Source organism: Schistocerca cancellata, chromosome 8 (assembly GCF_023864275.1).
Source record: "Schistocerca cancellata isolate TAMUIC-IGC-003103 chromosome 8, iqSchCanc2.1, whole genome shotgun sequence".
NCBI lineage: Eukaryota > Metazoa > Arthropoda > Insecta > Orthoptera > Acrididae > Schistocerca > Schistocerca cancellata.
Window position 1 is genome coordinate 63,814,250 of NC_064633.1, and position 4,437 is coordinate 63,818,686.

Consider the following 4,437-nt stretch of genomic DNA (forward strand, 5'->3'; position numbering starts at 1 on the left):
GCGGCATGCTACCAGTGTTAAAGACTGCGATGGAGCTCCGTATGCCACGGCAAACTGGCTGACACTGACGGCGGCGGTGCACAAATGCTGCGCAGCTAGCGCCATTCGACGGCCAATTCCGCGGTTCCTGGTGTGTCCGCTGTGCCGTGCGTGTGATCATTGCTTGTACAGCCCTCTCGCAGTGTCCGGAGCAAGTATGGTGGGTCTGACACACAGGTGTCAATGTGTTCTTTTTTCCATTTCCAGGAGTGTAGAATTAGTGTAAAAATCAGTATGATAAAGACAGACCTGTAAAATGAAAAAAAACTAAACCCCGTACGAACAGGCCACGAAGGCCCAACTGTACCAACCGGCCGCCGTGTCGTCCTCAGCCCACAGGCGTCACTGGATGCGGACATGGAGGGGCATGTGGTCAGCAGCCGTTCTTCCGGCCGTGTGTCAGTTTTCGTGGCCGGAGTCGGTACTTCTCAATCAAGTAGCTCCTTAGTTTTGCCTCACAAGGGCTGGGTGCACCCCGCTTGCCAACAGCGCTCGTCAGACCGGATGGTCACCCATCCAAGTGCTAGCCCAGCCCAACAGCGCTTAACTTCGGTGATCTGACGGGAACCGGTGTTACCACTGCGGCAAGGCCGTTGACTGCTCTGTAAAATAAAGTGCCAAAATTTGATCATGGACTCGTTATCAGACATTATGTCTTCAATTGATAGACGTCCACATACACCAATGACCATCCGACAGTTGTCAACCGCACTAGTATAGGAATGGAACGGCCTGCCACAAAAACTCCTTACCAACATCGTGCCCAGCGTGGGATCACGTTGCAGAGCGTAAAATGCCATACAGGATGATGACACACCCTATTAAGAATCATTTCCCGCCGTTTGTATTCATGGAGATTTCAATGTAATTATTGTTTTTGAATAAGTCATTTCTGTTTGTCTCATTGCGTATTTCTTTTAGTTACTTTCTGTGCTATATTGTAGCAGCTATGTGGTTCATGTTTTATCGAGCTGTATTATTTGTCAGTGACAAATCATGCGAAAGTTACTTACGTTCTTAAGTTTTGCACACCATTGTATATTACCTGTAATATGAAAACATGCACTCCCTTCATCCGGGCTATTACCCTGAGCCACGGTACCATTCCAGAATTCCTATACACAACGTCACGTGCTTCTGCAATCAATAGTTCTAGAAATCTTCGCATTTGCTTCAAGACTTCACTGTATCTTTCCTAATATCTTTAATAATATATTTTGACTCTGTATTCCGCACAACATTCGTTGAGCTTCCTAGCGTTTTTTATCAGCGATAAAAATTGCTGTTACCCCTGGATACTTATACTGAATAATAAGCGTGATTTTCCCCCAAAATTGATATTTGTGTCTGGGTGCGTTTTTGGCGCACTGACAGCTTTTTTGAAGATTTATTCCATGCAAAAAGACTTCTAGCATATCTGTGTCTGGCATTGGTTCTGCTGTACTGAGGATTAACCTGCTGTATTGTGGCTCAACGCCTGTGATGTCTGCAACCAACATCACAGAAGTGCTTCGTAGACGCCTAACACACAGGGACTTCTGAACGACACAGGGCCATGCTCCGACCGCCCTCCAAGGGGTGACCCTAGCGTCGGTCTGCGCGGACGTGTTCACTTCGGCAAGACACGTGCCAAAAGTAGGCCGGCTGTATCCTAGTGCTGAGGGGTATTTAGGGCAGTGGTCAGCCCAGACCAGATCACTGTGAGTAACTTCTCCTAGCCCAGGCGCCGGTCCTGCAATGATTCCTCTAACACGATTCTGACTTGAGAAGCGCATCCAAGGCGTCGCTGCCGTTCACCTCGAACTTCGCGACCTCGGCAGCTGTCAACCGTTGACTTAGAGCGTTCGCGACTTCTTCGCCGAAGGAGACGGGGACTATGTCGTCGTGGCAGTCTTGTGGACTTGTGAATTTAGTCCAGTTTAACTTTCAAATGGCTGCATGCTGGTCTTAAACTATCTAGCTCTCTATGGGACTTCAACTTCGTTCTGTTTGTACTATAACAGTTAGTGTCGTATGGGACTTTGACATTTACAAAGACTCAGTGACAATATAACCGGCCTTCAGACACCAGAAATATTACTGATCTATTTGAAGAAGAGATTTATTTTGTGTTTTGTTCCAATCCATGTCGGACGGAGTAGATGTGCTATTAATCTTGGATAAATAAACTTGTTCAGTTATCGGTACCTGAGTATTTTTTGTGCCGTCGCGGGAAGCATATCAGGTTCTATGACCGCTTGTGGAAGATAATTTTCAGATGGAGATGTCAGATACAGTGGTAATATCCCAAACGCCCTAGTCACACTTAATTGCTGATAAACTAAGTAGCAGCCTGTTACTAGTGCTTGATTCAGAAAGAATTCCCCCGGCATTCTGACGAGCCACGTCGTAACGTTTTCTAACCTTGTCTACTAAAGTTCGCTTGGTGGAACTTGACTTTCTCACGGCATATAGATTATACAAACAACGGATGGTATCAGGTGACGTACCATTGAAACGGATCAGTAGGAGTTGTTTCATAATGTCATAATTTCCGAAGGTCATGAATGACCAACACATCGTGGAGGGAAAGCAGCCATCTTTTTCACCCCTATCGTGAAATGAATATTCGGATGGAATTATCGGATGTTATGAAAACCTATTCATAGTCTTCCTTCAACTAGGACAACCAAAGTATCGTCTATATGTCTGAAAAATAGGCAGGTTTCATTGTGACCGACATCAGAACAACAACATGCACTTTAAGCTGTTGAGAAAAAATTGAGATCAATTTAGCCAGTATAAAGAGGATAGAAGTTTTACCTTAAATTCTGCTTGGACTCCAGCTCCATTTTTCGTCAAATAGCAGAGAGATGTAGTCGGTGTGCATCACCTGTTGGTAATTACTAATTCAGTATCGATAACTTCTGAGGTTGGTCGTCTTTGGTTTTGTGCTGGCCTTATTAATTACGCTCTATGTGTGTTATCTTTCGGCAGATGTTCTGCATATAGATAATTAAAATTTCCGTGCACAGCGCCCTTTTGTTGTATCTGTTGAAATATCGGAGATTATCGAAGAAGCCTCTCGGCTGCGTTCCAGTAAGTTTTTTAAACGTTCAATCAGTTCCATAAGTCTATAAGGGTCACGTGGACAATTGGCATCAACTTTAGAAGACGGTCTTAGCTGATAAGCAACGAATAAGACCCATTGAATGTATGTCCGACAATTTATACACTACTGGCCATTAAAATTACTACGCCAAGAAGAAATGCAGATGATAAACGGGTATTCATTGGACATATATATACACTAGAAATATATATACTAAAACTGACATGTGATTACATTTTCAGGCAATTTGGGTGCATAGATCCTGAGAAATCAGTACCCAGAAAAACCACCTCTGGCCGTAATAACGGCCTTGATACGCCTGGGCATTGTGTCAAACAGAGCTTGGATGGCGTGTACAGGTACAGCTGCCCATGCAGCTTCAACACGATACCACAGTTCATCAAGAGTAGTGACTGGCGTATTGTGACGAGCCAGTTGCTCGGCCACCATTGACCAGACGTTTTCAGTTGGTCAGAGATCTGGAGAATGCGCTGGCCAGGGCAGCAGTCGAACATTTCCTGTATCCAGAAAGGCACGTACAGGACCTGCAACATGCGGTCGTGCATTATCCTGCTGAAATGTAGGGTTTCGAAGGGATCGAATGAAGGGTAGAGCCACGGGTCGTAACATATCTGAAATGCAACGTCCACTGTTCAAAGTGCCGTCGATGCGAACAAGAGGTGACCGAGACGTGTAACCAATGGCACCCTATCCCATCACGCCGGGTGATATGCCAGTATGGCGATGACGAATACACGATTCCAATGTGCGTTCACCTCGATGTCTCCAACACGGATGCGACCATCATGATGCTGTAAACAGAACCTGGATTCAACCGAAGAAATGACGTTTTGCCATTCGTGCACCCAGGTTCGTCGTTGAGTACACCATCGCAGGCGTTCCTATCTGTGATGCAGCGTCAGGGGTAACCGCAGCCATGATATCCGAGCTGATAGTCCATGCTGCTGCAAACGTCGTCGAACTGTTCGTGCAGATGGTTGTTGTCTTGCAAACGTCCCCATCTGTTGACTCAGGGATCGAGACGTGGCTGCACGATCCGTTACAGCTATGCGGATAAAATGCCTGTCATCTCGACTGTTAGTGATACGAGGCCATTGGGATCCAGCACGGCGTTCCGTGTTACCCTCCTGAACCCACCGATTCCATATTGTGCTAACAGTCATTGGACATCGACCAACGCGAGCAGCAGTGTCGCGACACGATAAACCGCAATCGCGATAGGCTACAATCCGACCTTTACCAATGTCGGAAACGTGATGGTACGCATTTCTTACACGAGGCATCAC

At 46.1% G+C, this 4,437-nt stretch overlaps 1 pseudogene; it reads right to left on the bottom strand.

Annotated features, from left to right (window-relative positions):
* Positions 1–519: 519 nt before the first annotated feature.
* Positions 520–637, bottom strand: LOC126096096 (5S ribosomal RNA; annotated as a pseudogene).
* Between the last annotated feature and the right edge of the window lie 3,800 nt (positions 638–4,437).